This window comes from Lepidochelys kempii, chromosome 4 (assembly GCF_965140285.1).
Source record: "Lepidochelys kempii isolate rLepKem1 chromosome 4, rLepKem1.hap1, whole genome shotgun sequence".
NCBI lineage: Eukaryota > Metazoa > Chordata > Testudines > Cheloniidae > Lepidochelys > Lepidochelys kempii.
Genome location: NC_136383.1, coordinates 112,199,183 through 112,221,921, shown reverse-complemented (window position 1 = coordinate 112,221,921; position 22,739 = coordinate 112,199,183). Strand labels below are relative to the sequence as shown.

At 42.7% G+C, this 22,739-nt stretch overlaps 1 protein-coding gene across 1 annotated transcript in view; it reads left to right on the top strand.

Annotated features, from left to right (window-relative positions):
* Positions 1 to 2,248: 2,248 nt before the first annotated feature.
* C1QTNF7 (C1q and TNF related 7) overlaps positions 2,249 to 22,739 on the top strand; it is a 59,644-nt gene continuing 39,153 nt past the window's right edge. The window contains exon 1 of the mRNA XM_073340124.1: positions 2,249 to 2,334. The gene's annotated coding sequence lies outside the window, so the exon portion shown is untranslated. The remainder of the gene's footprint in view (positions 2,335 to 22,739) is intronic.

Sequence of the window (22,739 nt, the reverse complement as noted above, 5' to 3'; positions counted from 1 at the left end):
TCACCCATTGTCTTCTCGATCTTCCAGTCATTTTCAATGTTAATAGGATATGATGAAGTGGGACTTTTCTGTAATATTTTTATGACACCTATGTGTACCACAGTTTCCCCCTATATTTTGCATGGCTACCCAGCGGAGGAAAAAGGATTGTTTGCTCTCATGGCAGATTAAGAGATATAGGTGTGTGTGTCACCTTCCTGACTGGGTGGTATGAAAAGAGTCATTAAGGGACTTGCTGAAACTGACCCAAATCAACAAGGATTCCTGGGGGAAGATGCAAACTCCAATGACTCATGGATTGATACTCTCAGCAGGGAAGCTGAGCAGAAACCCCAGCTAGAGAACAAAGGACTGGAAGGTGTGAGGTGGGGCATAAATTGACTCTGGAAGGAACTTGGAGCTCTCACCTGGGAACTGACAAAGGAATGAGGTCAGAGGGAGACTGAGACCCTGAAAATGGAGTTCACTACAACTTGGCTGGGGCTCTGGGATGACCAGAATAGACTATGCTTTAGCTTTCATTTCTCTATGCTAACCTAAGGATTTCCTGTGCTGTGTTCCAGTTGACTAATATACTCTACCGTTTTGAAAATGCTCCTTGAGTGTCATCATGAATACTTGGTGAGGTTCATTAATCCTGAAGCGTATACAAGTCTCTCTACCAGTAGGCTGTGCTGTCTCATCTGGACTTGCTAAACAGAGCTCATGAGGTTCCTCTGAGAGACTGTTCCAAAGCTGGGGGAATAGCACCGGTCCTGTGGATCATGGTATAGAAACTGTACATGTGCTTTGAAAAGAGAATAGATTCTCTGGTCTGTAAATTGTTCTACATCTGCCCAAATATGGCTTGAAATGCATGGTGGGCTGAATCCTGGCCCTGCTGAATTTAATGGCAGAATTCCCATTGAGTTTAATGGAAACAGGATTTCATTCACTCTGTATACTATAAAAGCCGATGAGGGTGACATTCACCCCTGTGCACAGAGCAGCAGAAGAGGGACCACATACATCCCTCTTAAGACCTCAAAATAGGGCATAAGTGGAGTTGAAGTGTTGCCTGTGCCTTGTATTCGCCTTTTGCACAATGGCATGTTTCACCTTAAGAATTATTAACATGAGTTAGGGTTTGTAGGAGGGAGGCTAAAACAGGTGTGTTGTTCAGCACCACAGTAAAGATATAAAAGGAGAGTCAGAATGGGTTCTTGCTTATAAAAACAATTACTATTACAGAAATGGTGTTTTCTTTACTCCATTATATTATATTATATTAATATTTATATTTATTATATACTGGAAGGAAAATCTCACTGAACAGGCAACTGAAAGACTAACATTTAAAATGAGGAACTGACCTGGAATGTTTTAATACTATTTGCCCATTGTTTTTTGCAGATCTTCCCTCGAAGAGCATGGATCTTCTTTCTGCTCAAAGCTTATAGTTAAATATTTTGGTCTGGATTATTGTCTTTTGCTTGATACACAGTCTAACAATTTGCTCCACTGGCACTTGCTCCAAATGCTTGTCTTGTTGTTTTACAAAAGCTATAGATATTTTTGAAATGGCAAACAAACAAAAAAGAGAAAAAAAGGAAAAAAAACCCTCATTTTTGGAGAAGGGCGAAATCTGTAAAAGACTGCTCCCAGGCTATGTATGATATCATGAATGCCACGTTTAAGTCTGGGTTGCACTTACCGGCTAAGATATTGAAACTCCTAGAAAATCCAGGTTTATAACAGAAAAGCAACAGTAACCTGTTTAGGACTATTAATGAGAATAAACGGAAGGCGCAGAATCTGAAAACCCTCAGGCTTGGGTATTTGTGAAATCAAAGAAAGGAGGTTGTTGCATTTGTGAACAAAATAAAAGCTGAAAACATGCACAATGCAGTTACCCCAGTGTGTCTCTGCAGGAAGTAGTGTTCATATAACTTACCAATGTTTAAAATGTCATACCACAGTTCCTATGCTAAAATTGTTCATTCTTATGTTACTGCTCAAATATGCACTGAGGAGTGGGCCAACAGATATAGTAGATTTATTCTAGTTGCCAAGGTCAAGTATTCTTTTTTTTTATTCAACCAGCAGGGAACTCTTTCCTCAGTAACAACTGATAGACTGTCTGCTTTGCATTCTGCTGTCAGTGTGCACCACTGATAAAAATAAAAAAAAAGTACGTGAGAATATTTTTAAAGGGGAATCAGGAAATTACTTATCAATCTGAAGCACCAGACAGCTATGTATAGTCTTTGGTGCCAAAGTTAGGGGGTTTTCAGTACAACATCTGCATTCACTATAATTCAGAGACTCCAGCTGCTGGAAGCTCTTGCAAGGCATGTAAGTAAAGGGCTTCATTTCTCTGAAGCAAACTTTCTTTATTCTCTTGCCTCATAAAGATGCTTAAGCAACCCAAATTTCAAATGGGTTTGGTTATGCTATGTCTGTTTTTATCTAGCAGTGTTGCACTGAATAATGCATGCCCGTGTGCATGATAAATAACTTTGCATATTCTAAGAATGAATTGTGTGTGAACTGTGATAGGAGCAGAGTCTGTACGCTGATCAATCTCTCTTTGCTTTTAAGTTCACTGAGAGTTCTGTTCTCCATTTGTGATCTGCATGGAGAATGATTCAGTTTCTTTGATTCCATACCATGTTTTCAGGGACAACATGAAGCTGACAGCAAAATGTAAAACCTGTGTAAATAAGAGTGATTAGTAGAAAGCAAGTGTTCACAGAAATGTCAGAGTCCAGTAGCATGGTATGAACTGCATTGAAAAGGGTTATTGGTGTGACTTACATGTTGTAGCCATTAGGTTTGCGTGGGCACTGACTGTTCAGCAAAAAGAACATGAAAAGGCATTATCAGACACTTTTGGATGCTTGATAAAAGCTCGTCTCATTTTTCTTGTTCGTATTTAAGTTCTGAAGTAGTCGTTGTGGAGTCATTTGAGGGGTTGGTTTTTTTTGTTGCTCTTCCAGATTCAGCGTAGTGCAGTCACATATTTTATTAACATTGAGCCAGATCCCACAGTTCCTCCATATTCTTAACTCAGGGCAAAATCCCGCTGACATCAATATGCCAAAGTAAGGTCTAGAGGGTCTGGCCTGTTCTTGTATTGATTTCATACCTGCAGATAGTAAGAAGTGTGAATGATGAACCATTGTTGTGTCCAAAGGTTCCCAAAACTAAATGTCTTTATTAAGCAGGGCAGATTTAGTTTCATGTGAAATCAAAAGTTCAGTGGTTCATCAGAAGCCTGTCCAAAACTTCACAATGTCTGCTGTCATTCAGACTCCCAGCTCCCCGCAGGTTTGCTAAAGCACCCTGTCCTTCCGACTTTCATCTCTCCTTCCCTCCCAGTGCCTGTCCATCAGTACCTTGAGAGAGGCCTCTCCCTCCATTCATGCAACACTCTGAAAGGCACAAGGCCCTGGAAATCTGGCATCTTCCCACCTGGCGATACTGGTTATCATTATTTATCATTTGTTACCATAGTAACCCATTGTGCCAAGTACTCTGCAGATGCAAAGAGATTGCCCCTGCTTCAAAGAGCTTGTTGCCATTCCCAATCCTTCCACAAACCTTAGTTTCTTCTTTCTCTCCCCCTATGACTGTTCTTTGCTTTTAGAGACAGGGAAGTTATGGGGGTGAAGGAAGTACAAGGGCCTGATCCAAAGAATACTGAAGTCAATGGAAAGACACTCTGACTTCACTGAGGTTTTAATCAGGGCTTCAAATGTATGGATGGGTTGACTGGAGAGCTAAGGTTGAAGGTAAAGCTGTGGAGAGTTAAGCTGAAGGTAAAACTCTCTTTGACTGGAGTGGGAACAGGATGCGGCTCAGTGTGAGAAAGCTTGCAGGGTGGGAACAGTAGCATATTAGAAGGTTATAGGGATAATAAGGAGTTATTAGATAGAGGTGGGGATGCCAGAAGATTCACCGGAAAGGCAGAAGTCTCAGTCATTCAGGGAGTAGTGGGAAATGTTCTGAGTGTGAAAAAACATTCAGGTTCAAATTGAAGATGAGATTCTTTTATTTCCCTTTCTTGCTCAGTTTCATGGCCAACTCATCCCTAGTCAGAAAAGTATTACTCCAGTAAGAACATAGGTTGTATTTTCAGAATCTGTGTGTGTTCATGTGTTTTATTAGTCTCTTGGCAGCAAATACATCTTCTAAGCAGAAAAACTTTCTGAAACTTTCATAGTCTGTTGCTTTGATGCAGCAGATGTCTATGATAAGCAGATGGTTATAGCTTTGGATTTTTTTTAACATCTTCAAATATTCTGCTGTGTATTTTTTCTATGAGCAGGAATGTATGGGGTCTCACCATACAGAATTGATCCAGTGAATGAAGAGCATCTATGTCTGGGTGCATGATGTCATTTCCTAGCCCACAAACTCATAAACCGCATGTCATCTAAGATGTTTTGTTGTGGGCTATTTTTGCCCCATTACTCAATCTGTGTAACATTTTCAAGTTAGAAACTGAGTGCCAAATGCTGTTTTCAGATGCACGAGTCTGGTGCAAGCTTAGTCAATGCAAGCAATCAAAGTGAGGAGTGAGTGGAGTTGCAGCAGTATAACTGCAGACTGAATTTTGACTCTGATGTATATATAGTAAAAAGGCTGAAATTTTATTATGGTAAAATTTCTTAGACAAAATAATGCAGTGCCTGTGGCAATACCTAAGACGTTTGCATTTTTATTCTAAAACCTTATTTTCAAGAGCTGCGATATCTATGAAATCTGCTCTGTGAGTAATCTGAGAATGTAAGATCTTAGCCTAGAAATAGATTTTGGAACATAAGTTGGAAATATAAGGGTGAGATCCTGGCCCCACTGAAGTCCTTTCTCCTTCCCACCCTTCCCCCACTTTCAGACTTAAATCGGGGTTGTTATTTTTTTTATGGAACTCTGCAGACAGCCTGTGACATGAGAATATTGTTTAAAACTGAATTAGTTGATTTTAGAAACAGATTATTGCATATGTACAGTACATTTTTAAATTAAAAATAACATAAGAATTGTTACCAACATGGATTTAATACTCATGGAAAGCACCAGCATTGACCTGCTACAGTATAAGAACCTCATTCTGATTAATGGTTTGGAATTTTTCAATTACAATGCCATCAGGACTTCATACAATGGAAAGCTGATACAGTCTATTGCTGATAATTGCTTCCTGCAGGGGTTTTTGCTTCTTTCTCTTGAACAGCTGGGACTGGCCATTGTCTCAGACAGGGTACTGGCCTAGACCGACCGTTGGCTTTTCCCAGGGTGGCAATTCCTGTGTCTTTATTTTGGAAGCATTAAGATCTATTTTGTGTCTGATACTGTCGGGAAAAAAATATAAATTACCAGCAGGAGAGTGGGGTGGAGGGAGAGAAAACCTTTTGTAGTGGTAAACACCCATTTTTTCATGGTTTGTGTGTATAAAAAGATCTTCTGTACTTTTCCACAGTATGCATCCGATGAAGTGAGCTGTAGCTCACGAAAACTTATGCTCAAATAAATTGGTTAGTCTCTAAGGTGCCACAAGTACTCCTTTTCTTTTTGTGAATACAGACTAACACGGCTGTTACTCTGAAAAGTGGGAGAGAGTTGGCTGAAATATGAGACTCTTGGGATGTTTTTCTCTTTTAAATTGTGACTGTTTAAAGGCTGTGAATATGTTAATGCACTAAACATTCCAGGTGGCACTCTGCTACCTGACAGCGACATTGTTTGCAGAAAGGACCTTTTAAATAAATCCTGTTAATCTACTTTTGGAGGCATGCCAAACTTCTTTCACTTCAGTCTGCATTCTAACAGATTAAGTCAAAATTCTGTTTCCCGTGTAGAGCCCTACTGCACAGGTATCTATTTTAGGTACTCATATGACCCCCACTCCCATTTCTGTAGTATTTGAGCACCTCATAATCTTTAATGTATCTATTCATATAACATCCCAGAGTTTACAGATGGGAGAACTGAGGCAAGACTAATTGTTATGCCAAAAAACTCTCTGGGGGAATAGGGATTTGAATCTGGGTCTTCTGAATCCCCAGATAGCACCCTAATCATTGGATCATTCTTCCTCTAGGTATAGCATGCTCTGAGCATCACTGGAACTACCAATAACCACAGTGGGAGTCAAGTGCACTATCACTTGATTTTTGGGGCCCAGCTTGCAGTGAGACAGAGGGGGCCCTAGGCAGAGCTGGGTAACTTGCATGGCGCTGCAGGTGGGCATCTTGGATCTGCTTTTGTTCTCTTAGGGAGTGGATTCCAAGGGTTTGCCTCTGGGGAAGATTATACCCCCCAAATTCATCCCTTCAGTTGGTGTAAACGAGTCCACCTCCACAAAGAAAAACTGCAGAGTTCTCTGCTATGGTGAATGTTGTCATCACACAAATCATTCTTCCCCAGAATCTAATGGTCTTTGGAGGATCTTGGCTCATGAAGAAGCTGTCAGATGGCGTGTGGAGGCCCAACGTGGCACCACAGTAATTGGGGAGAGATGTGGTTAGTGGGATCCCTGTGGTAGGCAGAGTGACAGACGGTCCTGTTGACTTCTCCATACTGCTATGACAAGATTTGTCCTGCACTCGCTCTAGTCTGATGCCTCCCAGGGGTGCTCTCAAGTCGACTGAGGGCTCTCATACAAATGCTGTAGTTTAATTTTGGATTACTTTGAACTTCTAATAAATCTAATAATAAATCTAAATGCCCTTTTTTGCAAACTTGGTGTGAAAGACAATTAAGTCCCACCAGGTCTACAAAGAGTCCCATGAATCTGCTCCCTGTGTGGTACTTCACTTCCTGTGGGTTTTCCCATGGAAGGGGCAAGATGGCCCTCTGGTATCTCAGCATTAAGAAGGAGCTTTTTAATGTAAGATTTAGCCACATGAACTCTTCCAACTTTTAATTAACTTCGCTTGTGTAGTCAAAGCCACTATGTACATCACATTAAAAACTTGTCCTTGTGGAGTTTCACCTTCAGATAAGCCTGCTGTCCTCTGTTACGGCTAGGTTTTAGGTATTTCCTTCTTGCGGTGCTGGAGTATTTTCTAGATTATTAGTGTCTTTTCCCTAAAGTGTCTGTGTACTACATATTATAGCCATGCATCATTTCCCTGTAGCTTTGAGAATCAGTATCTTTTGTGATGGTGTTTAGCACTGCTCTGGAAGTTCACATGGTAATGCAGACTTCATGCTTGGCTAGTTTTTGCTTCATATGGCTTCTACCATCTTGTCTACATTGCTGCCAGTGTTTTCTATCACCTCCACAGGGACACCAGATGCATCTAATGGCTCCATCTTCAGTTTCCAAACTGAAACAAACTATGGAAAGCAGCCATTTGTTGTTCAGATGCTGCGGGGAGAGGAAGGGAGATTGTTTCTTGCTCAATCAGTTCACTCCCTGAGAATTTGCTTTGTCTCAAATTACTATCACTCTTTTGTCCCTATTTTTTCTAGACCTAATTATAACATTTAACTATAACTGAAGAAGACAAGGAAAGAACACTTTGAAAACAAGTGCTAGTATGTAGTGAGGGACAGTAGACCTTGTTCCCAACTGAAGAAATAAGACAAGAGGGAAGAAGAATTTAAATGCTGCGGCCATTCAAAAATTAGCAAAAAGCCAGGAACATGCTCCTACCCCAATCATGCATACGCAGATACAAGGTATAATGTACTAGTGTAACCTCACAGCACAGCAGCCTTCCCAAACTGAAAACTAGCAGGGATAAAAGTACTTCTGTACTTTGGCTCTTAATTCCATTAGTTGCGTTTCCAACGTTGAGTAGTTATTTTGATTTGTGCTTCATAGCATAGCTGATTTTTTCCATTTATAAGGATTCATCTTGTAAATTGTTACATGGATTCATAGTACATGCACTGAGCAGCGCAATTAGGCTGGAGTGTTGGAATATATTACCTTGTTTGTTTCTCACTATGATTATTCCAGCTGTTTTTTGTCATGGACTTTTTCCAAGTGTAACCGCCCCCCCCCCCTTCTTTTCACCATTCCAGTTTGAGGTTGTTCAAGATAGCAGTGTTGCCAATTCTCATGATTTTGTCACGAGTCTCATGATAATTATTCTTTTCCTTAAAGTCCAAGCTCTTGGAGTCAAGTAGATATGTGACGATTTCAGCCTTCTTTCTTAAAGAAAAAGTAAGTTTCTAGTTCTCCTGGCTGTGGAGAAAGCTTCAGAATGTGAACCCAGTGCATTCTAAAGACTCAAGCAGCAGAAGGCAAAAAGAACACCAGATCTATTATTTTTTACATGATCTCATGATTTTAAAGCCAATCTTACAATTTTTGGTGAGCTTGACTCATGATTTTTCAACATTTCAACATTTTCAACCGAACACCGAGTCAATAAGGAACCCTCCCGAGCCCGGTGAAAATGAGCGAGGGTGGGGGAGAGCGAGCAACGGAGGGAGGTGGGATGGAGTGAGCAGGGCAGGGCCTCAGAGAGCGTGGCAAGGGTGTTTGTTTTCTTCGGTCAGAAAGTTGGCAACCCAACCTTGTGGCTTTTTGCATAACTTTGGGAAACCAAGCCTGAGGCTCCCCAGTGTGCTCTGCGTTATGTGTCAATGCGTATTCACCACAGACCGGACCCACTGAGACAAACCACCAGGAACAAAGTTGTATTCCATAAGGACAGGGCCGGCTCTAGGTTTTCTGCTGCCCCAAGCAAAAAAAATTTTGGCCGTCCCCCACCTCCCACCCTTTTTTTTTTTGGCTTTTACACGTTTGCACTTTGCAATTTTTTTTGTTTTGTTTTGGGTTTTTTTGACTGTTTAACATTAAAAAAATGAAAACAGAAAATTTGTACTGAGTGAAATAAAACAATTTCCTACTAGTATATTCATTTAATTTTAACAAAATCACAATTACAAACACTTTGGGTTCAACTATACACTGTAATGAAAAATGTTAGTGTCTTCCGGTGCGCCCAGTTTCTCATAAATTAAAAGAATTTATATGAACTGAATTTTTCTGGTTTTTATACTTGGGAAGTCTTTTAATAATTCAGTGAAATCTAAATTTTGCGCAATGGTACTTTCAACTGAAATTAATGTGAGTCTTGACAAACGATTTTGAGACATGGTGGACCTCAAATAATTTTTTAGTAATTTCAGTTTTCAGGAACTGCGCTCACCAGAAGCCACTGATACTGGTCATGTTAAAAGAATGCGTAACGCTATAGCAGTGTTTGGAGTGAGGTGCTCAGGGCTGTACATCCTGCCGGTGGGCCCCCAACCCGATCTCAGACCCGGTCCCACCTCTGCAGAGGGGACTAACCGCCAGAGCGGCTGGGGGGCAGGTCAGCCGTGCGGAGGGGGCCAGACCGGGGCTGCTGGGGGGCGGGTCAGCCGCGGGAAGGGGGGCGGACCAGGGGCTGTTGGGGGACAGGTCAGCCGCAGGGATGGGGGAGGACCAGGGGCGCCTGCCCAGCGCCAAGCTGCCCAGGGCAGCGGGTCCCTTACTGGCCGCAGGTCCTGCCCCAATCCTGGGCTCCGCTCGGCTCCGGCTCCTCTACTGCTTGTGACACGTGTGGTAGGGGCGGACAAGGAGGGAGGAGATGCATCGTCCACTCCCTCAGTGGTGGGGAGCCCGGGCAGGGACTGCCCCTGGGCCGGGACCCCCACGCTGAGCCCGCCGCCCCACCCCACGCAGGGGTTCATTGGTTGACTGAGTGGGGCTGGGGGGGAAAAAAGGCTGGCCGGAATGCTGCGCCCGGAAATGTGCCACCCCAAGCACGTGCTTGCTTTGCTGGTGGCTAGAGCCGGTCCTGCGTAAGGAAACACAGAATAGGATTACAGTCCAGCAGCTTCCTCTCTGCTTGCTTGCTTGATGCTCCCAGCTTCCGTCAGTGCTGAGACTTTCTGCTGAAAGGGCAGAGGGGACTTCCTGGCAGGAACCAGGGAGCTCTCATACCATGCAGTAGTTTGTAGTCCATAACTTGTAGTTCCCTGTGCTGCTGAAGAGCCCTGGACATTGGGCTACACCATTAATAGCAATGCCACAACACTAATGAGTAAATCTGGTGTGTTCAACAGGCAGCTGTGTTGGTGGCTAAGATTTATGCTGTACTACTAAGCAATGTGCTCAGATGAGCACCACAGAAATATTTATAAATAAGTAAGTGCACCAATGAAGAATGGAGCTCCAGCTAATAAGAGGGTGTGAATGATCTTTTCAATTGTTCTGGCCTTGTCAGCCATTAAAATAATGTGAGGAGTTCACAAACTAAAATGCTATACTAGATGCTAGAAAGGAAGGATGGCCTTGTCGTTATGGCAATGAGCTAGGACTCAAGAAGCCAGGGGTCAATTCCAATGTCTGCCACAGATTTTCTCTGTGACCTTGGGCAAAGTCACTTAATCTTTCTGTTCCTCAGTTCCCTGTGAATAACAGTAGAGGAACAATGTCTCCTTTCTCCCACTCTTTGACTGTCTTGTCTATTTAGATAAAAGGTACAGAAGAGCCTGTGGGAGTTTGAGGTGCAGGAGCTATCTACAGAAGAAAATTGGAGTTTTTAGGCGGGCAGGGCTGGATGAAGGATGGAGCAGTATAAAGAACGGAGCAAGTCCATGTGACACCTGGAGTTTCTCCAGAGAGGCTGGGTTGCCAAACCATGTCAGAAAGTACCAAATAAATGAATAATGAAAAACCTTACACAGATAAAACATAAAGCCAGCTGTGTGACCTCTGGGGGTGGGGGGGGTGACACTTTAAAACCTTGCTTAAAAGAGGCCAGCCCTGGGACTCTTCAAATGTCAGGAAGGAGCATCAAAGACACAGGAGCAAAAGTACAAACACTTCATCTTGCTAGACCTCTGCAAAAATGGATCTGCAAACCTAAGAGGAAACATAGTGTAGGGTGCCTAAAGTTTGGTGAGATACTTAAAGGTTGAGCCCTTGAATGCTTCCAAATTTAAACCACAAGCTGAACTCAGTTCACTCAACAATAGGCAGCTAAAGCAGTGGGCAAAGAGCAGACTTTCGGACAACCACCATAAAGCACATTACAGCAAACAAACAAAAAACTCTGATTCTACTAATTTTCAGGTTTTATCTGGGTTCTTCCAACAACTGCATGAGTAGGTGGTTACCTGCAGTATTACTGTTCTTAGGTATTACCTGGTTCTAGTGTGTTTTATTAACTGTTCAGCCCTGCTGCAAATGGTTGAAACACGGTTTCTGTCTTGTTAGGCCACACAGGGAAAATGCTTCCCCAAATGCACATTTCAAATGACAGAAGTATGCACAAAAAAGTTTTGAATTGCAGGGGTTGGAGAGAAGGAATTCTTCATCTCAGGCTGCGTAGCCACTGTACACCTGCTGCTGGAGACTGGAGGTTGCGACAGCTCCTGTGACATGGGAGGCAATGGCCACTGGTTCTCTGCAGCAGTGGATTCACCTGTCTGGCTCCCAATCAGCTGTGCTCCCCAATGCTGAGTGTGGACTCCCCACATCCTGCCCCCTTGCTTTTGCAGTGGAATTACACTGCCTTCTGCATCTGGAGAGAGGAGTGAAACAAGACTTTCCTTTATGAGATTAGATAAGTTTCTTTGATTTGCTGACGTGTTCAAGCATTTGCTGCAGCAGTCAGTGAGGTATCTTTTGCTTCAGACTGGATTTACTTTAAAACCAATTAGCCTAATTCATCTAGATGCTGATGATTACTCAAGATGTAGTGTTAGCACTACCAGGATCTTGGATTGGTTTCAAATCAGTGCTGGACTCAGAGCTCCTCTCATCTGAGCCCTGTTTCAGAGACATGCCAGGTAAACTGGGCTCAAGAGATTAGATTAAATTTGTTGGCAGTGTTTGTGAAGCGTTCTTGGAGTAAGAACAGACAATCCATCTAGAAGACATGCATAAATGATCAAGTAGTTGAATCTAAGTCACCCAACAGAGATGACTGTTACTTTCAGGCCAACTGCTGATACAATTCCCAAGTCATAGATTGACAAAGAAAGGGGTTGACTGGTGGAAAGCAGTGAACAGAAAGAAGGAGTGAGAAAACAACATTGCTGATAAATGAGCAGGATGGCCGGACACAGGTGGAGCAATAATTCAAGAAGCACCCGAAGGAACTGCACTGACAAGGCCAGGGGGAGGAAATGGCTGTTTTGTTTACTGGGGCATAAGACAAATGACAGCAAGCTCAGTGCATTTGGCAATGGATATCATGTATTGCCAGTACACTAGAAATGAAAGTATTAACCCTTTTGGAATAGCTTTAATACATCAAGTAAAATAAACCTTCGGCAAGGCTGTGAGCAGGAGAAGATTGCCAATGGTTTTTATGTTTTGCCCTTTGATTTAACAATAAGAGAAAATCATGCCAGGTCAGATTCTTAATTGTACATATGTCCTGCCTTCTCTGGCCTATCTTACAGGGTGGGTGTGTAAGGAAAAAGGTGAGGGAGCCTCTTCATCCCCTACAAACAGTCAGGCAAGACACCTCCATAGAGCCTGATTCATCACTGCCTTGTATTCTGTGTTGTCACTTGTACCCATGCAAAGGGAGTGCAAAATGCTACTAGCCTCGCATGCCACCCCCAGGTATAAATGACTACACAAGGGGCAGGCAACAGAGAATGGCACCCACAGTGCACAGGTGTGTGCTGGGGAGTGCAGCCAGGAAATGCACCAGCCTGCACAGCAAATCCACAAAAGGGTAAAGTATATAGCTAAGGAGGTGTGTCTAGGTCCCCAGCCCAGCTAGCATATACACTCCCTGCAGGAGTAAAGCACAAGCAAGGAGATGTATGTTGTTTATTCCTGTGTCCCAGGCCTCTTGGAGAAATCTCACCTTCACGAACAGGATTCCTCAAGGAGACAAACAGCTCTGTCCCCCTTTCCTGCCCTGGCCAGGGCAGGGGTTGGCCTTTTGTATTTTTGAACAATAATAGTTTCAAGCAACACAAATCTTCTGTAACTGAAATCTTTTTTTCAGACTCTTGTGCAGAGTCTTAGAGTTGAAGACAACATCATCCTTGTCCTTGTTTCTTATCACTTCCTACCTCTCCCCATTTCTTCTCACTGTTCCTTTCATTTTCTTCTCTCACTCTCAGATTTGAGTCTTCTTCCATGCTACCCACTATGCCTAGGGTGGCCTCCCAGTGAGCTAGGCAACCTATCAGTCTTTATTCAAGTCTCTTTATTCACAGTGTGTGTGCCCCACGGACACTAACCCATATCATGATATTACCATAACTACGCCAATATATTTATTTTTTTACCAGTGCCTTTGCTATCTGTCTTTCTTTAGACTGTAAGTTCCTCTGGGAAGAGACCGTGTCTGTATTTATGTCTTGTACAGCAAAGATTTCATTGTCAGTGCTTAACTGACAATAATCACTGTATTCCCATAGCATCATAGACTCATAGAATCATAGAATATCAGGGTTGGAAGGGACCTCAGGAGGTCATCTAGTCCAACCCCCTGCTCAAAGCAGGACCGATCCCCAACTAAATGCTCAGAGGAGATCTCTTAAGAACAGATCTGAAGCACATTGGTGGGGAAATTTTGCACTGCTGCTCCCCATGCACCATTTGTTCTATTGACAAATGGAGGACTTCAAATGCAGATGCAGTCAGCCTGGTATTTTCATGGATTTATTTATGAGAGGTTCCTATAAAATATATCTGGGTGGAGAAGGGAGTTTAAAAACACTGGGCCAACTTCTACTCTATTACACTAGTCTACATCTGGAATAATTCCATAGCAGTCAGATGAGTTACTCTGGATTTATACCAGAACATAATTTGGTCCACTGACTTTATTACATCCAAGCAGAATGTCGTATTAATTAATTCTTATTATTACTTATTTTATTATATCCCAGTGGACATGGATATGGTATAGTATGTACTATAACCTACTTGAATGTTTAATGTCAATTGTGTAATATTGTCATTCAGCAAGAGTTATTTGAAAAAGTCTGTCTATAATTACCTTAAGGTTTGATACTGCTGCCCAGCAGCACAGTATCTGCGCACCTCCACATAAATTCTATAACTGCAGAGAAGTCCCTAGTGGACTTCATGGAGTCTCTGGCACTTCTCCTTTTTCAGGGTCAAAATTGTGCTTGAGGTTGCATTTAGTTTAGATTTGTTATTGTTGTTTTCAGCTTTTGTTAATTTTGTCTTATTTTCTTCAAAAAAGCTATTATGTACAGCAATATTTTAAACAGAAACGTTGAAAAAATACTCCACAATGTGCATTAGTTTCATGATTATTTTTAATTCTTGGTGAGAACCAGTTTAGAGCCAACAGTGAACTATTCTATCGTCCTTACAAAACTGATGTACACAAAACTCTGGTCTGCTGGTAATAATGTATCAACCATTTTGGCAACTTGCTAATAATATTTAAAAAAAAATAGGAGTTACAGTAAATGTGCAGATGGGGGCGAGTTAAATATTAAAAGTAGTTTTACTGAAAAATCAGCTGTATGACAACTGTTTAGGTAACAAATTATCATGTGGAAAAATGCCCTGGGTTGATGTTGATTAGGCTCATTTGGATACTATCCATGCTGTTTAAGATGACTCAAAAAGAACAACCATTATCCAAAGTCTACCAAAGTCAGTAGAAGGACACTCATAGACTTCAGTGCACTTTGGATTAGACCTTATATGACCAAAGCTTGCACATCTGTGCAAAGTATCGTACTCATTTGGCAAACTGAGGCAAGGAGCCTCTAGTTACTGTCAAAGGGTCACAAAACAATTTAATGACAGAGTCCAAGATGAGAACCTAAGAGCCTTGTCTCACAGGCAGAGTCATCCCTTGGGTATGGTGAATCGGGGCGACTGCCCCGGGCCCTGTGCTGTGTGGGGTCCCATGTTAATTTTGAGGAGGCAGGCAGGGAGGTGAGGCAGGAGGTGGGCGGGCAAGTGGGGTGAGGAGGCAAGCAGCAGGAGGGCTGGGGGGGCGAGAGGAGCCCCTTTACCAAACCCTCCCCCTCCCCCCAGCGCCTCCTGCCCACTGGCAGGCCCCTCCCTCTCAGCGCTTCCCCCTCCCTCTCAGTGTCTACCTTGGATCAGGTGTTTTGTGGCATCAGGAGGCGCTGAGGGGGAAGGGAGGGGAGCAAGGGCTCAGTGTGCTCTGGGGAGGTGGCAGAACTGAGCAGGGCAGGGGCAGGGCGAGAAGGGGTCAGGACGGGAAGGGGCGGCGTGGGGCGAAGCAGGGGTGGGAAGAAGCAGGGCAGTGGTGGGACTTTGGAGGATGGGGTGGAGTGGGGGTGGGGCCAGGGCAGGGCCCATGCAAGCACCCCCAGGCAGATTAGAAACTCGGTGCCTATGTCCCAGGCCCTGTACCCCTCTAGGAACGGCTCTGCTCACAGGACTGTGGTCTTGTCACAAGACAACACTATCTTATTATAGTAGTATACAACATTACACAGTGGTCTGTCATACTACAGGGACTAAGTGTCCCTTAAGAAATTAACTAATCTCAGACCATCCCCTCAAACGCTAATAGCACAATACTTGGTTGAAATATCCTACCTTTATCTCTATCGTACTCTGTCCTCTTGTACTTTTTAGCAGCTTCTCCCCTACCCTCGCTTCCAGAAGGGCTCCACTGCACAGGCTTCCAGAAGTCTATATGGTTACACAGTCTCAGACATGCACATGGAAGCATGTCTGCTTTGCAAGAACAAGGAAAGCCCTAGCAGCTATTTTCTTGTGATAGTATGGTCCAGCGGTTAGGCTGCTATTTTAGGAGTTGGGAGACCAGGTTCAATTCCCTGGTCTGTCTCAGACTTTCTTTGTGACCTAGATCCCCTCCACTGAGTCTCTGTGCTTCAGTTCCCCTTCCATAAAATGGGAATAATAATACTTCCCTACTTCCTAGGGGTGTTGTGAGGGTTAAATACAGATGTTATAGTAATGGGGCCATATAACTATCTAAGCCCTGGTCTACACGGGGGGGGGGGTGTCTATCTAAGTTACGCAACTTCAGCTATGTGAATAACGTAGCTGAAATCGACATACTTAGATCGACTTACCGTGGTGTCTTCACTGCGGTGAGTCGACTGCTGTCACTCCCCCGTCAACTCCGCCTGCGCCTCTCGCGGAGCTGGAGTACAGGAGTCAATGGGAGAGCACTTGGGGGTTGATTTATCACATCTAGACTAGACGCAAAAAATCAATCCCCGCTGGATCGATCACTGCCCACCAATCTGGTGGGTATTATAGACATACCCTAAGTTAAGTAAGTAGTGTAGAGACATTAATGCTGGAGTCTTGACTTGGGCAGTACTTTAGGATTGGTAGTGCTTGTTCCAAATAATAATAGGTGGGGGGAAAAGGGAGGGCAAGGGTGGTGATGTGTATATAGGAATGAAAATCTTGAAGCAGAACCAACGCTTACGTAACTAGGCAATTTGCCAGAGAGAGGTAGCATCAGCGACTCATGCACCTGGGGAGGAGGAAACAACTGAACAATTTTAAACTTTTAAAAGTTGTTTTATAATTAACTTTTTTTAAAATGTGATGCTTAGATGTTTGAGGCAGTGCAGTGATGTGGAGGGCTTTGTTGTCGATGTGTATGTTGTCGTTGGGAGAAAAACTCATTAATTCATCTGCGTCTCTTAATCCAACATTCAACCAAGCCATTTTCTCCAGCAGAATATCTTCTTAGTTGTTTGCTTTCCAGAGGCTGCCAAGAATTCCTTATTTGCTTTTTAAAATCTTAAATGGAAATTGAAAAGTCTCCAATATCGTCACTGAAATGTGCAATGGAGACAAGGGAAAAACTAAATTTATTACTGGAAAAACAAGGCTGATATTTTTGTGGGTAGCTGGAAATCTTTTTGGCATTCAGATTATGGCACTTGAGTTTCTTTCATTATTAAAAAAATATTTTCTCAATTTTTGTAAAAAAATGATCAGTGGTGATTGTTTTTATCTGCGGTTTTTGGATTTTGATTTGGTGTGATTTCAGTGGATGGTAAAAGCGCAGCTGGTAAAACTCAGTTTCATTTAAACCAAATATGCCGTCTGTGCTGTAAAAACTCCTCATAATTAAGGAAAAATCCACACATTCAATGTCCTTTCACTGGCAGCAAAGTCAGGAGTATAAAACATGCCTCAATACCATTGTTCATTGTTATAATACTTCTGTTTCTGGAGTGTCATGCCAAATTCATTTTTTTCCAAACTTTTATTAACTGAGCCTATAAATCTTCTCTTTAACAAAGGAATCTGAAATGATGATGGCAACTTCCGGGTATCCACTATGAAATCTTTTGGCTTTCCTTACAGTATTCATATTACAATATACCCAGTTATGATAATAATGGCAGGAGAAGTATGTCAGCCCATGAACACAACACTCATGTAAATTGCTGTTGGGAAACTTTCCATGTCACTGGTTAATTGCAAAGGATCCTTTGCCTTTTCATTTTTTCCCAAGAATGTAAAGGGAAATCCTGGTTTGTTATCTGACAGTACCAAGAAGGACTCAATAATCAGACCCCAAGTTTCAACTGCAAATTCATACATCCTAATCCTAAAAACATTCAACTCCCCTCAAAATCAAAGGGAGTTGTGTGAGTGCTCCACACCTCTCTGGATCAGGCCCATAATTTCAAACAAGATATGGGAGTGTATGAACCAAAACCTCAAGTGTGAACAGCCCAAATTTGGGGAAGTTTAACTCCAGATGTGAGTTTGTCACCTCAAATCTCTACTTCCTACAGCCGGGATGTACCTTTAACCCAGTTCTACAATAATGTGATTGTTTTGTGTGGGGAACAGTTTGGAGAGTACTGCATAAATATAGTTTTTGAAAAGTGAAGCTAGGATAAAATCTGACATCAGTTGCGCCATCTGAGACCGAAGTTATTCCATTCCCTCCTCGCCCCGCGAGCAACTTGAATTTCAGTTGTCCCTCTGAAATGCCTTGAGACCAGCAGGCCTTTTCATTCATCTTCACTCTAAAAAGAACCTCACAATTTCAAAATTTATCCACGTGGATTCCACTGTATATGCAAAATCAAAGTGTAAATCCAGAACTATATTTATTTAAAATGTCACCCAACATATTTTAACTTTAGCGATAATCTGCAATCTTAGTACAAATAAAACATTGTCGCAGCAATAATTATCTGTATTGTGGTAGCATCTGGGGCCCTAGGCATGGATTATGGCCCCCTTGTGCTATCTGCTGTACAAATACAGAACAAAGAGACTGTCCTTGCCTGAAGAGTTTACCGCCTGTAATCTGTCAGTACTGTCTAGTATTTTTATAGTGCTTTTCTTCTCCACAGGGTGCTTTACAACTATTAACTCTTTTAGCACCCCTGTGAAGGAGGGAAATATTATCTCAAATGTACAAATGAAGAAGCTGAGACCAATTAAATGATTTGCTCAAAACCACAGAGTGAATCATTGTCAAAGTCAGAATTTGAACTCATGATTTCTTAGCTCCTAGTCCTGTATTCTGACTAATATTGCCCACCTCTCTGTCTCCTCTGAAGTGGAGATGGGTGCAAATTGTAAGCAGGATCAGAATGCCATCAGTCTTTGGGAACATTTGATTCTGAATCCCAATTTGACATTTCAGGCTCATCTCTGACCGGTAGGAATGCATACTATTGATTCATTCTGACAGTAAAGAGAACCATCTCAAACGTTTCGAGAGATGCCTACCCTCCTCATGCATCTGAACAAAAGCAATGTTAGAAGTACATTTTAAACTGTATAACCCCAATAGTGCATACATTTTCAGGAGCAAAGCATGCACACAACAGCATATGTGATGCCATCTAGTGGTCAAAAGAGAGTATAAATAGCAAATGTTTATAAAGCTCAAAAGTTAAGTTTATGATAAAGCACTGTTGCATGCCGAGATTTTGCTCTGCTGATTCCTGATTTGATCAGGACTGGCCTGTTCATGACTTACTTTCTTTTGACTTGGCTTTGCTGAACTTTTCCCTTTACTCTGGTAATTGCTTGTTGTGCTGTTATATGTTGGAAAGAGGCAATAAAAAAGTGTTCTGAAAGCAGACTAAAGTATGAGGCTATTGAGAGGTGTGTTCTCCACTTATATAAATACTGTTCTTTTTACTGTTTAGCAAGAGCCTATGACATTGTGGGTGCTACCAAAAACTAATACTAAATAATATTATAAAATCATTAATACTTTACACAACTATAATGATTTGTATTATGGTTTATTTGTTGAATGCCAGCTATGTGTTTGACACAGTACAAAACACAAAATGAAGACCATTCCTGCCCTGATGAGTTTACCATCTAGGAGACGGGCACAACAAAGCCAGGACCCAGGAATAGTTTGGGGTTTGGAGGTTATTTTTAATAACTGTTGGCTCCCTTCTTGCACATCCAGAAAGAGTGAGATTTTAGGAAGAACTGGAACAGGGTGAGTGGGATGGCTTGATGGACAGTGAAGGGGAGGGGATTCCATGCGTAGGAGGCAGGGAAATGCCTTGTGAGCCATAACTGGAGATACAGGCTGGAGCACAATGGTGCAGGACACTTTAAGAGCACTTTACAAATGTAATATTGAATTAAGGCTCATAATATTCCTCAGCGGTAAGTGTCTCCATTTTATAGGTGGGGAAACAGAGGCACAGAGCAATTGAGAGGTTAAGCAAGGTCATAAAGCAAGTTAGTTTTGGAGTCAGGAATAGAACTTGGATCTCCTGGTTTTCTCATTTTTTGAGGGAGTATTTAGTTGGCTACTAGCCAACACTCTCTCTCATGTGTGGAAATACTTGTTAAATCAGGAAAAAAATGTTTACTTACATATGCCTCATTCATAGACTATGAATAAGCTATCTCTTTAGTTTCTTTGGACTTGTCTACACATAAAAGTTGTATTGCTTTAACTATACTGGTACAGTTAAAGTGATACAAACTCTCCAGTATGGATGTAGTTATACCAGTTGTCAAGGTTCCTTCCCCACTCTGAACTCTAGGGTACAGATGTGGGGACCTGCATGAAAGACCCCCTAAGCTTATTCTTACCAGCTTAGGTTAAAACTTCTTCAAGGTACAAACTTTGCCTTGTCCTTGAACCCTATGCTGCCACCACCAAGCGTGTTAAACAAAGAACAGGGAAAGAGCCCACTTGGAGATGTCTTCCCCCCAAAATATCCCCCCAAGCCCTACACCCCCTTTCCTGGGGAAGGCTTGATAAAAATCCTCACCAATTTGCATAGGTGAACACAGACCCAAACCCTTGGATCTTAAGAACAATGAAAAAGCAATCAGGTTCTTAAAAGAAGAATTTTAATTAAAGAAAAAGTAAAATCTCTGTAAAATCAGGATGGTAAATACCTTACAAGGTAATCAGATTCAGAACACAGAGAATCTCTCTAGGCAAAACCTTAAGTTACAAAAAGACATAAAAACAAGAATATACATTCCATTCAGCACAGCTATTTTACCAGCCAATAAACAAAAGAAAATCTAATGCATTTCTAGCTAGATTGCTTACTAACTTTTTACAGGAGTTCTGAAGAGCATTCCTGATCTGTTCCCGGCAAAAGCATCACACAGACAGACCCTTTGTTTCCCCCCACCCCCTCCAGCTTTGAAAGTATCTTGTCTCCTCATTGGTCATTTTGGTTAGGTGCCAGAGAGGTTATCTTAACTTCTTAACCCTTTACAGATGAAAGGGTTTTGCCTCTGACCAGGAGGGATTGTATAGTTCTGTATACAGAAAGGTGGTTACTCTTCCCTTTATATTTATGACACCAGTATAGAATCATAGAATATCAGGGTTGAAAGGGACCTCAGGAGGTCATCTAGTCCAACCCCCTGCTCAAAGCAGGACCAATCCCCAACTAAATTATCCCAGCCAGGACTTTGTCAAGCCGGGCATTAAAAACCTCTAAGGATGAAGATTCCACCACCTCCCTAGGTAACCCATTCCAGTGCTTCACCATCCTCCTAGTGAAAAAGTGTTTTTCCAATTATACAACCTAAACCTCCCCCACTGCAACTTGAGACCATTACTCCTTGTTCGGTCATCTGCTACCAGTGAGAACAGTCTAGATCCATCCTCTTTGGAACCCCCCTTCAGGTAGTTGAAAGCAGCTATCAAATCCCCCCTCATTCTTCTCTTCTGCAGACTACATAATCCCAGTTTCCTCAGCTTCTTCTCATAAATCATGTGCTCCAGCCCCCTAATCATTTTTTTGACCTCCGTTGGACTCTTTCCAATTTTTCCACATCCTTCTTGTAGTGTGGGGCCCCAACACCGGACAGAGTACTCCAGATGAGGCCTCACCAATGCCGAATAGAGGGGAATGATCACATCCCTCGATCTGCTGGCAATGCTCCTACTTATATAGTATAAAGGTGCTTGTTTTGGTATAGCTCAGGCTATGTCTACACTTGAAATGCTACAGTGGCACAGTTGTAACACTTCAGTGTAGACACTTACTGCAGCAACGGGAGGCGTACTGTTGCTGTAGATAATCTCTCTCCCTTAGAGGTGGTAGCTAGGACAGACTTTTGTCAACCTAGTGCTGTCTACACTAGGGATTAGGTTGGCTTAACTATGTCTCTTGGGGTGGGTGGATTTTTCACGCCCTGGAAAGCCTGGGAGGTGGGTGAACCCCCCCCTTCAGGGAGGCTAGCCCACCAGCCCTGCCTCTTCTGCCCAAGGCCTTTGCCCCCTGTATGCCAAAGGCTTGAGGCACACCCACTCCCTGTGGCCAGAGGAACCTCAGCCTGCCCACCCCAGCCACGCTGGCTAGCCTCCACAGTGCCGGGCCGGCCCCAGAGACAGGCTGAGCCGCTGGCCCAACCCCACACACACACACACTCCCTCCAGGCCACTCTGAGCACTGCCCCTGGCTGCTGGTATGCCCAAGCTCCAAGCTGCCGGCTGGAGCTGAGCCCCCCCCACCAGCTTCAGGTTAGAGGCAGGGCCTCCTGGCAGAACATGTGCAGGGCCACAGCCGGGGTCAGGTGAGGCTTAGCCTGCTCTGGCCTTTGGTACCTACTTTTCTGTGTAGACCAGCCCTTATTCTTGTCCATGAAGGGGACTAAGCCATTGTGGTAAAAGGGACCTTTATAATGATATATCTGTGTCTACACTAGGAGTTGTACCAATATAATTCTATTGGTTAAAAAAAAAAATCACATCTCTACCCAATATAATTATACCAGTACAAAAACTGTGTGTAGACCAGGTCTTACTTATGTTTTGTCTAAAGACCAATGACTCTCTACAACATTAACAGCCTCTTATGTCTATTATACAGCTCCTGACACTGGCCCAGTTAGGCCTTTTTCAGACTGGGGAAAAACAATGGTTTTTCACACCATGTTAATTATGATGTTTTAATTAAGGGTTGTCTCACCTGATAGCTCCTAGTGTAGAGAGTTTAACACCTTTAAAGATGTGTTAGCTGGTCACCAATCCTGGTGCTGTTTAAAAGCATGTTAGCATTCAATGTTGACAGAGCGGAGCAACCTCTTGTTAGCTGGTTGTGTTGTGTAGCGAAGGATTTGGGTAGCCTTTTGTTGACCAGAACTAGCTTGAGTGATTTTAAAGGTTTTAAACTCTCTCTCTGGGTGACTGGGCAACAAAATGGCAGATGAAATTCAATGGTGATAAATGCAAAGTCATGCACATTGGAAAACATAATCCCAGCTATACATATGAAATGATGGGGTCTAAATTAGCTGTTACCACTCAATAAAAAGATCTTTTGTGGAGTCATTGTGGATAGTTCTC